Source organism: Eubalaena glacialis, chromosome X, assembly GCF_028564815.1.
Source record: "Eubalaena glacialis isolate mEubGla1 chromosome X, mEubGla1.1.hap2.+ XY, whole genome shotgun sequence".
Classification (NCBI taxonomy): Eukaryota; Metazoa; Chordata; class Mammalia; order Artiodactyla; family Balaenidae; genus Eubalaena; species Eubalaena glacialis.
In genome coordinates, this window is record NC_083736.1 from 128252999 (window position 1) to 128267573 (window position 14575).

A 14575-nucleotide genomic window follows, 5' to 3' on the forward strand; every position below is an offset into this window, starting at 1 on the left:
GAGCACAGGGGACATTACCCTCTCCTGAAAGTAGGGTATGCAGAGGGCCCAGGTTCAGCTCCATCCTGTAGCAAGGAGGCCTCACTAGCTGTGCTGGGCTTGCAGAGTGCTGTTTCCATGATCAAAGGCCTAATGGGCAGCTGTATACTGAGGGTCACAGGTTCAGGACCTGAGATAGTCTATATTTCCAGGAAAGTCCAGTATGTACCCACCAATTGCTACACTAATGGCATATAGCATTGGGCCAAGGAAGGTAGTTCCTTGTATCAGAAGCCCATGCAACTAACGGCCATCACTGATGGTAGAGGGACTCCAAGATATATGAGAGAAGGTTGCTAAAGCTTCCACAGTGAAGGAATCTCGGGGGGCCGTAACAGGAATGCCTGTTCTATGGCAATTCAGGCAGATTCTAGTATCTTTTGTTACAGGGGGTCTCATTCAAGTTGGGCCTATTTGCAAGTTACAGAACAAAAAAGCTTTGTAAATGAGGAATGTTGCCTCCAGAATCTAAAAATGTCGAAAACATGTTGGGCTTGTTTTAACAACGTGGGTACTAAGAAGACTAAAAGCTGTTTCTTGATGCTGTCAGGACTGGAGCAGCCCTCAACTTACTAAATAATTTTCAGGAACTTAACTGAAATGGTGGGACCCTGTACTATATGTGTCATGTGAATCTCCTCAAAGGAGGATGTCATCAGTGTGATGTCATAACTGTGTACCTGAAAAAAGTTAGAGCTGGTTAAAATATTGCCTGTGAAGACTATGTGAGATGGCAGGCGTGGAGACTGAGCCCATTGAGTACCCAGGTGAAGGTGTATTGTGTCCCTTTAAAGGTGAAGGTTAACTGCAGCTGAGAGGTTGTTGAAATAGGCACTGAATAGAACATGCTAGCCAAATACTTTGCTATGACTACAAAGTATTTACCAGTAACTTATTGGGTGGAATCAGTAATTTCAATAATATATATGGAGCCCTAGTGGGTGGGGCCATGACGCCAAGGGTACGAATTCACACTGAGGCACCGGTCCTGTTTTCCAGGTTTAAGAACAAGTAAAGATTGGCTGTTAAATGCAGCAGAAGTGGGGATAACCACACCTTCTCTAAATAGGTCTTATATAATGGGTTTCAATCTGTGAAAACCTTGCTTTCATTTAGATTGAACCTTTTTTTAAAAACTGAGGTGAAAGGTATTATTTTAACTAGGGGGAAAGGTCCATAGGGTCACATATTTTTCAAGCTGATTATAAGGGCCAGAGACTTAACTTTATTACTTATTGGGTCAGATTCTCCACGTGCACTAGAGGATATTTTAGGGTAATGAATGTTTTGGCTATGGGAAAGTTAGGCACGGAAATAATTCGGATGGTTCAGGTTAGGCATATCTGTTTCTATTTTATGTTCATCTACTCCCTGGCTGGGAGTAGATGAACATAAAATGTGGGCCAGAAGGGGAAGGGGAATTAATGAGGCTTCAAAACTGTCAATTGTCAAACAGCAAAAGTGGAATCAGATTATTACACACTGCCACCACCCATACATCACCCCTCTCCCCATCTGGGACCTCCCAAACACACACAGAAACACCAAGTCCTTTTCCTCCTCACCAGCAGGATAAAGTGTTCAGGAAGAAATCTGTCTTCAGAGCTCAGTCCTCACCCAGTCCTTATTCCCAGTGTCTGGCTAACTATGGGCTGGCTGGTCTGGGCCCCAGACTGGCAGGATACTACCTCCCTCCCTTCTCACATGCCTGCCCCTTCCTGCCTTCCTTCGCTCCCCATCATCGAAGAACAGACAGAGATACACACACATCTTTTTACAGCTTGTTGATCAATAGCTGAGTGCTTTATTTGGTCTCTACACAGGTGACCATTTGTGTTTGATCTCTACACAAATGACCATTTCTCCAGTGCTTTTTCTGGAGAGACAACAGAGACAGCAAGGTCTCAGTCACCTGATAGACACAGGGAAGCACTTTATGAACTGCTGGAAGAGCTCTCTGGGACTTTTTCATCCTCCTCTGGCTTTTTATCCTTTTTTTTATTCCGCCGGTTGTAGAAGACTAGTATCATTAACTTCTTCTCTTTTTTAGATTTTCCCACACTCTGCTGAGGGGTTGATTTTGCCTCACGACTGTCTTCCATACCTGGTAGGAAAACAAAGTGATACAGAAAGATATTGATTTGGGGAAAGAGGATGGGAAGGAGAACTTTGAGAGAATGGGTGTGGATTGAGAAGGGGTTTGTGCCAGGGAAGGGCAGGGTAAGTCTTGGGTGGGGGATGAAGAGGAGGCGCATGAGTAGGGTAATTTGACCTTCTCACCTTCATAGTCCTGGGGTTGATAAGGGGTCTTCCTCTTCTTTTGCCCTGTGACGCTTGGCGTTTGTGGTTCTGAACTTGCAGTGTGTGTCTCTGAATCGGAGTTAGGCTCCTGTGGTTTCTCAGTTACCTCTGCCATGTTGTAGCAACAGTGTGATCTACTCCAAGGCTCCTGGCCTCTCTATATATACCCTGCCAGGACAATGAAGAGCCACACCCACCAGCTTTGATTGGTCGGCAAGGAATTCCTCCAGCCAATGGTAGCCCTGGGGTGGCTTGACATCACAAAGCACCACCCTTGAAGATACATGGGGGGAGGGGAGGGGTGCAGAGGAGTCTAGGTGCTCTCGTTAGAGAAAGGGAGTGCTTCTTCAACACCCATTAAAGAGCCTTCCCAAATTGACCTTCCACTCTTCCTCATCTTCTCTGGTTCAATTCTTGTGGTGTACATGTTAGGGAGAGGGTGTTCTCTCCAAACCATTCCACATGGCCACCCCCATTCAGTGTTTAATTCTGTTGTCTCCCAGATCTCATCACCTAGTATTGTGTGGTTTTTTAAAAACTTTTTATTTTAGAACAGTTTTAGATTTACAGAATAATTGTGAAGATCATATTCATATACTCCACAACCAATTTCCCTTATTAACATTGTACATTAGTATGGTACAATTGTTCAACTTAGTGAACCAACACTGAAACAGTATTATTAACTAAAGTCTGTACTTCATCAATTTCCTTATTTTTTACCTAATGTTCTTTTTCTGTCCCAGGATCCCATCCAAGATTCTACATTAAATTTAGTCATTCCATGTTATAGCTTCTTAGGCTCCTCTTGGCTGTGACAGTTTTTTAGACTTCTTGTTTTTGAAGACTTTGACAGTTTGGGGTTTGGGGTTTTGTTTTTTACATTAGATCTGCAGATGTTATTGCTCTTATAGGTAAACGTTTTTATAAGTTTCTTCTTCCAGAGAACCTCAAATCAAGTCAGTACCATCAGTGTTATGGACTTCCCCATGGCAATGGTTGAACTAATCTCTTGGCTTTGTCACAGAGGTGACACAGATGTTTTTCTCTAGAGGTCTGAGGATCAGGATCATTTTTATTTATGACAGAGGCACAGGGGCAGCAGCAGAAGCATTTTGTAAGGTACTAGTGAGTTATTTACTTTTAGAAGTATGACTTCAGCATCCCACATAGTTAACTGCTCTTCCTCCACACGAGTGACCATCCAATGGACATGTATATTGAACAGACTGTCAGTCTTTCTCCTGAGCTCTATATAGAAAGGGGGCCAACATGTGGTTGAGACACAACCAGTGTTCACAAGGTAAGAGTCATTTCTTTGAGGTTAGTGTCAGTCACACCTTATTTTGGAATTGAAACACGTGATTCAATCTGAGAATCACAAATAGGTCCAGGTTGAGACACACGATTCAGGACTGCTTTAAGGAGGGTCCCAATCCAATAATCCTCTCACTATATGCCAAGTGGCTAAACTGACTTATGTTGGTCAAAGCTTTAGCAGACACTCAGTAGGACTAACAAATGCAGCACAAAGAAGCAAGTTAAAAGCACAAGCTAGCCAGCAGGCAGTAGCCCAAGTGCATGTTCACCAGCATACAGCAGAGCCAGTTAGAAAGCCAAAGCAAGAGAAGAAAGACCCCTGGTGGTAAGGGATAGCACCTTGATGTCCTGCTCACAGGGCCAATTGTTGTAATCACACCACAGAGACAGGATGGATCCTTCAACCAAAATTCGGTTTGGATGTCGAGACTGATGGCACATACACCTAGAGAGTATGAAAACATTTATTACATAAGGAGGCCTTCTGGGGAGAGCAGGGCAGGCTCTCAAGCAGGTTCAAGAATGGCTTAAGAGAGCAGAAGAAGGAGATTGGCTTGGCTTTTATGGTGGTAAGGGGATGAAGCTGGAGTGTTCCCACACTCAGGTCAGGGTTGCACAGTCTGAACTTCCTCCTGGCCCACAGAAGAGAGAGTACCTGAGCTTTCTTATCAGATATAGGTAAGTAGGGGAAGAGGAAGTGGTAGGGCTCTTTTATAGAATAATGTGTAAATGCAAGGTGTTTAGCACAGTTTAGAATTCTCATAACCATTATAACCACACTTCTCATATTGTTTTCAGTTAAACTGCGTTTCACTAGATTAGTATTTCCCGAATTATGGTCCTTTCAATATTATTTAAGGTGGCTTAGAATTATCTTGATTCATCACAGAGAAACTGTGTAGAAAGAGAAAAGACTGCTAGCATCAGGAGGTCTGACACACTGGTCACAAAAGAGCAGACTTAATTGTACTATCTGCTGAATTATGAGGGGTTTCTAACATTTTCCCCATCCTGGGTGATTACTGTAGCATCCAAAGACTGTAATAATAATTACAGAAACTAACATTTATTGACCACTAACTCTATGTAGGAATTATGCTAAATATTCATATACATATTTAATCCTCGTCGCAACCCTATTGCGATAAGTGGCAAAAAAGCGGTTTCTGTCATTTCTGCCGGGACATCTCCATTCCCATTGCAGAAGCAGAAAAGAGCATATAGGAGGTCACATGGAAATATTGATGGGCCAGGCTCAAAAGGGGTATGCATTACTCCTGCCCACATTTCATTGGGAAAAACTCACATAGCCACATCTAACTACAAGAGAAAATGAGAAATGTAGTCTACCTAGTAGAAGAGGAGAACTTAAATGTTGGAGATAAGCTAGTAATCTCTGTCTCCACCATCCTGTTCATCACTATCCCCAATATTTACAGTACAGCCTGGCACATAGTAGGTGGCCATGAATATTTCTGTTGAATGAATGGGTTTGAATTTTTTTGGTCAGTTATGGGGATCAAAAACATATAGAACTTGGTTAAGCAATGGTTTCTTAGATATGACACAAAAAAGCACAAGCAACAAAGAAAGAGTAAATTGGACTATATCAAATTTTTTAAATGTTTTCTTCTGCAAAAAAATACCATGAAGAAAGCAAAAAGGCACACCAAAGAAAGATACTTGCAAATCATATATTTAATAAAAGTGTAGTATCCAGAATACAGAAAGAACTCTTCCAACTCAACAACAAAAATACAAACAACCCAACTGAAAATCAGGTAAAGGACTTAAATAGGCATTGTGCTAATGAAGATATACAAATAGCCAACAAACATATGAAAATATGCTCAATACCATTAGTCGTTAGGGAAATGCAAATCAAAACCACGATGAGATACCACTTCACACCCACTAGGAAGGCTATAACTTTTTTAAAAAGAAAATAAGAAGTATTGACAAGGATGTAGAGAAATTGAAACACTCATACACTTCTGGTGGGAACATAAAATGGTACAGCCTCTGTGGAAAACATTTTGGCAGTTACTCAACAAGTTAAACATAGACTTGCCGTATTACCCAGTAATTCTACTCCTAGGTATATAATGAAAAGAGTTGAAAAGGAGGGAACAAAAAAAACAGGTGAATTGAGCAACACAAAAGCAAAGGGCAGATAATGTTTCAAGAAGTAAAAAATGGTCAACTTTATTAGATACCTTTTACAGGTAATATAGGGACAGACAAACGACTATTGAACTCGTTAGTATAGAGGTCATTGGTAAATTTGATAAAAAGGAAATTGAAAGACTGGAAAATATTTTAATATAAACCTAGATGTGTATTAAGGAGAAAATGTGAGATCAGAAAGTGAGGGGCGGATGGACAATCTCTTTTGAGAGTTTTGGCGCTAAGGGGAGGAGAAATATGGGACTATAGCTGGAGGGGGATTTGGTATTAAGAGAGTGTATTTTTAAGAGGGTAGATTCTAGAACACATCTAGCCAATATAAATGACTGAATGAAAGTGATGATATAAAACACCAAAGGGATAATTGCAGAAGAAAAAATATTAAGAAAGCAAGAGGGGTATTCAGAGCACTAGTAGATGGGATCCGTAGCAAATGTGGAAATGTTGGCTTTACATGAGAACAAGTAATATTTATAGATTTTACAGTGGAGAAGGAAACGATTATGGTATGATTACAAATGCAGGTAAGATGGTAGATTTGGTGGGGAAGATATAAAAGAATTTTCTCTTGACTCTTCAGTTTTCTCAGTGAAGGATGAGATAAGGGCATAAAATAACAAGAGTGAGGGTAGGGTCTTGAGAAATTGAGGAGAAGATAAAGTATTGGATATTCATTTTGTATAATGGAAATGGGTGCATAATATGGAAGGATTGATAATTTAAGATATGTGGTCAAGAATTTAAGGTGAGATCAGTTAGCTTTGTCTTGTAAATTTCTACAGCAACATCCATCACTTGTATATAGGAACAAAGTAGGTAGATAGCTAAATTTAACAAGGGTTGTGGTTTTGCCAGGGAAGTACTAGGGTGGGAAAGTGAGTAGGGAGATGAAGGTTTATGAAAGTAAGTGATACTAATGATAAATTGGCAAGCAATGAGGAAATGAGAAAAGAGAAATGTGGCTGATGCTGAAAAGTAGTAGAATTCACAGATTGGAGTTCAAAATTGAAGAATTTTTAGAGTTGGGTGTGTGTAGGTGTGTGTACCTGCATGTGAGAGAGGTTATTTTGCTAGGAAGAATAACCAGTTGTAGCCCAAGAGATGTATGTTTTAAAATCAGGATTTCAGAGTTGCTGTAATTTTTGAGAATGTCAATGTCTAGTGCATGAGCATTAGAGTGAGTGGCTTAAGTATGATGGAAGAAAACTATCATTGGAATTGAGGGCATGAAAGATTTGCAAAGCCAAAAATGCTGGATGAATATCCACATAGATGACAGATGTTGAAGTTGCCAAGATGGTGGCAGTAATAAAAGTGGAGAAGAAGAAGACTCAGGAAAGTGTCTAATGAATGAAGGTAAAGAAATAAGATGGGGTAGCACATGATATTATCTAATAGCAAGAACTACAAATGAGCTCTGAATTTTGAAAGAGAAAGGAGCAGAAATGGTTTGAAAGTGACGATGAGGAGCAGCCACCTACTCCACTTCGACTCGTTGGGGTATGTGAGGAAAACGAACGTTTGCTCAAGAGGACTGCAGGGGAAGTGATTTCCTCAAGGCACAGCCATATTCCAGTTATAAAACAGAGATTAAGGGAACACTGAGAGAAGAACTTGAAGCTACTGGGGAGTTTCTTAATGATAGACTATGAGTTACAGAGGGCAGGAAAGAAGGGCTTATGAAGTTGGGGAGAGTTGGGTCCAATTTTGTCAAGTGCAGAGCAATATGTGAATAAGGGTCTAGTTAATGATGGATAATCTGCAGGGTGGTGACTTAAGTAAAAGTGGTAAGACAAGATGGACCTTGTGACTGCATGGCAGATTGGGAGGTGAGTAAAGCGCTCCAGACTGGAGATTGCTTAATCTAGGCTGACCTAGAACTAAGAAGAGTCCAGAAACACCCATTGAAACCTGTCTCCTCTAAATATCATGTATCCTGTATGGCGATCCAGCATTTCAAAGACAGACTAGTACGGACATCTAAGAGGGTAGATTTGAAAGGAGGGGAGTGTTTGCTCAAGAGTGTGAGTGTGTATGAAAAATATCAACAGCAAATTCTAACGTCAGAGGGTTGCTACTATAGGCTTATGGAGCCGTGCACTATTCTTGGACAACCCAAGATGCTTGCACGGATGTGGCCCAGAGGCAAGCACCGACACTTACTGGGCACCTGCAAAGCCAAAGCTGGGGAAGACGGAAGGCCAAGGGGAAGTGGTATTATCCCAATACAGGAATGTATTTACTTAGGCTTCCTAAATGGCAGGTGGACAAAAAATGGAAGAAAGGAAAGTAAGCTTCTTTTTGCCTAACATCTCTCCTCAGGAAGAAGTACTTGGAGTTGTATTTCCTACATAAATTCACCTGCTAAAACTCCAGGGAGCTCACCAGTGGGCAGATGTTCCCACCTAAGTATGGTTACCAGCAAACATTTAATCAAAGTCATGGCTGCATCTGGCTCACATTAAAAGGGTTCTCTTTGTCATTGTCTTTTAAAAGAACAATTCCCCATGCTTATAAATCCAGACTCAGAACATCAATTCAACCTACCTCAGGAGCCTTGTGGCTACACCTTCCTGCTGGGAATCAGCACAGTCCCCAGAGAATCAATTTGAGGAGTACTGCCAAAGTGTTTTCATTTTCAGTGTTTATCCACTGGAATGTCCAGGAGTGAAGAATAGACAGGGCAATACAATCCTAAGATTCAATTTCTTTCATCAAATACAAACAGTGTATATGAGCATCAAGGCAAGAGGATGGAGAACTTTAACTGAAATTCCAATAGAGATCTAAGCGCAAATCCTGGAACCATCCCATGCTAGCATTGTGAGTTAGGATAGGTACTTAACCACTCTAAGCCTGTTTCCTGATCTCTAAAAAAAAATAGAAGGATAATATCTCATACAGCTGTTGTAAAGATCAACTTAAATAATTCATGTAAAGAATATAGCACAACAACCTACAGAATGGGAGAAAATATTTGTAAATCATGTATCTGATAAGGGATTTTTATTCAGAATATATAAAGAACTCTTACACGTCAGTGATAAGAAGGTAAATAACCCAACTTTTAAAATGGGCAGAAGATCTAAATAGACATTTCTCCAAGGAAGATACACAAATGGTCAGCAAGCACATTAGAGATGCTTGACATCATTATTCATCAGGAAAACACAAATCAAAACCACAGAAAGATACAATTTCATACCCATTAGGATGGCTAGAATCAAAAAGTCAGATAATCATAACTGTTGGTGGGGATTTAGAGAAATCAGAACCATCATACACTGTTAGTGAGAATGTAAAATGGTATAGCTGCTTTGGAAAAGTTTGGTAGTTTCTCAGAGAGTGAAACAGTGTTACTGTATGACCCAGCAATTCCACTTGTAGGTATATTCCCAAGATAAATGAAAATATATGTCCACACAAAAACTTGTACATAAATATTCATAGCAGCAATATTCATAATACCCAAAGATGGAAACAACCCAAATGCCCATCAACTGATGAATGGATAAACAAAATGTGGCAAATCCATACAACAGAATATTATTCAGACATCAAAAGGAATGAAGAACTAATATATGCTACAACATGGCTGAACCTTAAAAACATTATGCTAAGTGAAAGAAGTCAGTCACAAAAGACCACATATTGTGTGATTCTATTCATATGAAATGCTCAGAACAGACAAATCTATAGAGACAAAATAGATCAATAATTGCTTAAGGCTGAGGCAGAAGTTGTTGGGAGCATAGGGGATTAATAGCTACAAGATACAAGGGTTTCTTTTTGAGGTGTTGAAAATGTTCTAAAATAGACTGTGGAGGGAGCTTCAAGACATGGCAAGAGTAAGACATGGAGATCACCTTCCTCCCCACAAATACATCAGAAATACATCTACATGTGGAACAGCTCCTACAAAACACCTACTGAATGCTGGCAGAAGACCTCAGACCTCCCAAAAGGCAAGAAACTCCCCACGTACCTGGGTAGGGCAAAAGAAAAAAGAAAAAACAGAGACAAAAGAATAGGGACGGGGCCTGCACCAGTGGGAGGGAGCTGTGAAGGAGGAAAGGTTTCCACACTAGGAAGCCCCTTCGCAGGTGGAGACTGCGGGTGGTGGAGGGGAAGCTTCGGAGCCACGGAGGAGAGCGCAGCCACAGGGGTGCGGAGGGCACAGCGGAGAGATTCCCACACAGAGGATCAGTGCCGACCACACTCACCAGCCCGAGAGGCTTGTCTGCTCACCCGCCGGGGCGGGTGGGGGCTGGGAGTTCAGGCTCTGGCTTCGGAGGTCAGATCCCAGGGAGAGGACTGGGGTTGGCTGTGTGAACACAGCCTGAAGGGGGCTAGTGCACCACAGCTAGCTGGGGGGGGGAGTCTGGGGAAAAGTCTGGACCTGCCTAAGAGGCAACAGACCATTGTGTCAGGGTGCGTGAGGAGAGGGGATTCAGAGCACCGCCTAAACAAGCTCCAGAGATAGGCGTGAGCTGCAGCTATCAGCGCAGACAACAGAGCCGGACATGAAACGCTAAGGCTGCTGCTGCAGCCACCAAGAAGCCTGTGTGCAAGCACAGGTCACTATCCACACACCCCTTCCAGGGCCCTTTGCAGCCTGCCACTGCCAGGGTCCTGTGACCCAGGGACAACTTCCCCGGGAGAACACACAGCGTGCCTCAGGCTGTTGCAACGTCACGCTGGCCTCTGCCGCCGCAGGCTCGCCCCGCATCCGTACCCCTCCCTCCCCCCGGCCTGAGTGAGTCAGAGCCCCCTAATCAGCCGCTACTTTAACCCTGTCCTGTCTGGGTGGGGAACAGAGGCCCTCAAGCGACCTACACGCAGACTCAGGGCCAAATCCAAAGCTGAACCCCAGTAGCTGTGCGAACGAAGAAGAGAAAGGGAAATTTCTCCCAGCAGCCTCAGGAGCAGTGGATTAAATATCTACAGTCAATTTGATGTACCCTGCATCTGTGGAATAACTGAATAGAAAACGAATCATCTCAAAATTGAGGTGGTGGACTTTGGGAGCAACTATAGACTTGGGGTTTGCTTTCTGCATCTAATTTGTTTCTGGTTTTATATTTGTCTAAGTTTAGTATTTAGAGCTTACTATCACTGGTAGATTTGTTTATTGATTTGGTTACTCACTTTTTTTTTATACATATATATTTTTTCCTTTTTCTCTTATTGTGAGTGTTTATGTGTATGCTTCTTTGTGTGATTTTGTCTGTATAGCTTGGCTTTTACCATTTGTCCTAGGGTTCTGTCTGTCCATTATTTTTTTTCTGTTTTTTTTCTTAGTATAGTTTTTAGCATTTGTTATCATTGGTGGATTTGTTTTTTGGTCTGGTTGCTCTCTTCTTTCTTACTTTCTTTTTTTAATTACTTTTTTATTTTTAATAATATTACTTTATTTTTTATTTTAATAACTTTATTTTATTTTATTTATTTATTTATTTATTTTTCTCCCTTTCCTTCTGAGCCATGTGGCTGACAGGGTCTTGGTGCTCCGGCCGGGTGTCAGGCCTGAGCCTCTGAGGTGGGAGAGCGGAGTTCAGGGCATTGGTCCTCCAGAGACCTCCCAGGTCCACATAGTATCAAACGGCAAAAGCTCTCCCAGAGATGTCCATCTCAACGCTGAGACCCAGCTCCACTCCACGACCAGCAAGATACAGTGCTGGACACCCTATGCCAAACAACTAGCAAGACAGAAACACAACCCCACCAATTAGCAGAGAGGCTGCCTAAAATCATACTAAATTCACAGACACCCAAAAACACACCACTGGACATGGCACTGCCCAACAGAAAGACAAGATCCAGCCTCATCCACCAGGACACAGGCACCAGTCCGCTTCACCAGGAAGCCTACACAACCCACTGAACCAACCTTACCCACTGGGGGCAGACACCAAAAACAACGGGAACTACGAACATGCAGCCTGCAAAAAGGAGACCCCAAACACAGTAAGTTAAGCAAAATGAGAAGACAGAGAAATACACAGCAGATGAAGGAGGAAGGTAAAAACCCATCAGACCAAACAAATGAAGAGGAAAGAGGCAGTCTACCTGAAAAAGAATTCAGAATAATGATGGTAAAGATGATCCAAAATCTTGGATATAGAATGGAGAAAATACAAGAAACATTTAACAAGGACCTAGAAGAACTAAACAGGAAACAATGATGAACAACACAGTAAATGAAATTAAAAATTCTCTAGAAGGAATGAATAACAGAATAACTGAGGCAGAAGAACGGGTAAGTGACCTGGAAGATAAAATAGTGGAAATAACTACTGTAGCGCAGAATAAAGAAAAAAATGAAAACAATTGAGGAAGTCTCAGAGACCTCTGGAGCAACATTAAACGCATCAACATTTAAATCACAGGGATCCCTGAAGAAGGGAAAAATAAAGGGACTGAGAAAATATTTGAAGAGACTATAGTTGAAAACGTCCATAATATGGAAAAGGAAATAGTCAATCAGGTCCAGGAAGTGCAGAGAGTCCCATACAGGATAAATCCAAGGAGAAACATGCCAAGACACATATTAATCAAACTGTCAAAAATTAAATATAAAGAAAACATATTAAAAGCAGCAAGGGAAAAACAACAAATAACACACAAGGGAATCCCCATAAGGTTAACAGCTGATGTTTCAGCAGAAACTCTGCAAGCCAGAAGGGAGTGGCAGGACATATTTAAAGTGATGAAAGGGAAAAGCCCACAACCAAGATTACTCCAACCAGCAAGGATCTCATTCAGGTTTGATGGAGAAATTAAAACCTTCACAGACAAGCAAAAGCTAAGAGAATTCAGCACCACCAAACCAGCTTTACAACAAATGCTAAAGGAACTTCTCTAAGCAGGAAACACAAGAGAAGGAAAAGACCTACAATAACAAACCCAAAACAATTAAGAAAATGGTAATAGGAGCATACATATCGATAATTACCTTAAATGTAAATGGATTAAATGCTCCCACCAAAAGACATAGACTGGCTGAATGGATACAAAAACAAAACCCATATATATGCTGTCTACAAGAGACCCACTTCAGACCTAGGGACACATACAGACTGAAAGTGAGGGGATGGAAAAAGATAGTCCATGCAAATGGAAATGAAAAGAAAGCTGGAGTAGCAATTCTCATATCAGGCAAAATAGACTTTAAAGACTATTACAAGAGACAAAGAAGGACACTACAAAATGATCAAGGGATCAATCCAAGAAGAATATATAACAATTGTAAATATTTATGCACCCAACATAGGAGCACCTCAATACATAAGGCAAATGCTAACAGCCATAAAAGGGGAAATCGACAGTAACACAATAATAGTAGGGGACTTTAACACCCCAGTTTCACCAATGAACAGATCATCCAAAATGAAAATACATGAGGAAACACAAGCATTAAATGACACATTAAACAAGATGGACTTAATTGATATTTATAAGACATTCCATCCAAAAACAAAAGAATACACTTTCTTCTCAAGTGCTCATGGAACATTCTCTAGGATAGATTATATCTTGGGTCACATATCAAGCCTTGGTAAATTGAAGAAAATTGAAATCATATCAAGTATCTTTTCTGACCACAATGCTATGAGACTAGATATCAATTACAGGAAAAAAACTGTAAAAAATACAAACACATGGAGACTAAACAATATGCTACTAAATAACCAAGAAATTACTGACGAAATTAAAGAAAAATCAAAAAATACCTAGAAAAAAATGACAGTGAAAACACGACGACCCAAAACCTATGGGATGTAGTAAAAGCAGTTCTAAGAGGGAAGTTTATAGCAATACCATCCTACCTCAAAAAACAAGAAACATCTCAAATAAACCACCTAACCTTACACCTAAAGCAATTACAGAAAGAAGAACAAAAAAATCCCAAAGTTAGCAGAAGGAAAGAAATCATAGAGATCAGATCAGAAATAAATGAAAAAGAAATGAAGGAAACAATAGCAAAGATCAATAAAACTAAAAGCTGGTCTTTGAGAAGATAAACAAAATTGATAAACCATTAGCCAGACTCATCAAGAAAAAAGGGAGAAGACTCAAACCAATAGAAGTAGAAATGAAAAAGGAGAAGTAACAACTGACACTGCAGAAATACAAAGGATCATGAGAGATTACTACAAGCAACTATATGCCAATAAAATGGACAACCTGGAAGAAATGGACAGATTCTTAGAGAAACACAACCTTCCGAGACTGAACCAGGAAGAAATAGAAAATATAAACAGACCAATCACAAGCACTGAAATTGAAACTGTGATTAAAAATCTTCCAACAAACAAAAGCCCAGGACCAGATGGCTTCCCAGGAGAATTCTATCAAATATTTAGAGAAGAGCTAACACCTATCCTTCTCAAACTCTTCCAAAATATAGCAGGGGGAAGAGCACTCCCAACCTCATTCTACGAGGCCACCATCACCCTGATACCAAAACCAGACAAAGATGTCACAAAGAAAGAAAACTACAGGCCAATATCACTATGGACATAGATGCAAAAATCCTCAACAAAATACTAGCAAACTGAATATAGCAGCACATTAAAAGGATCATACACCATGATCAAGTGGGGTTTATCCCAGCAATGCAAGGATTCTTCAATATATGCAAATCAATTTATGTGATAAACCATATTAACAAATTGAAGGAGAAAAGCCATATGATCATCTCAATAGATGCAGGAAAAGCTTTCAA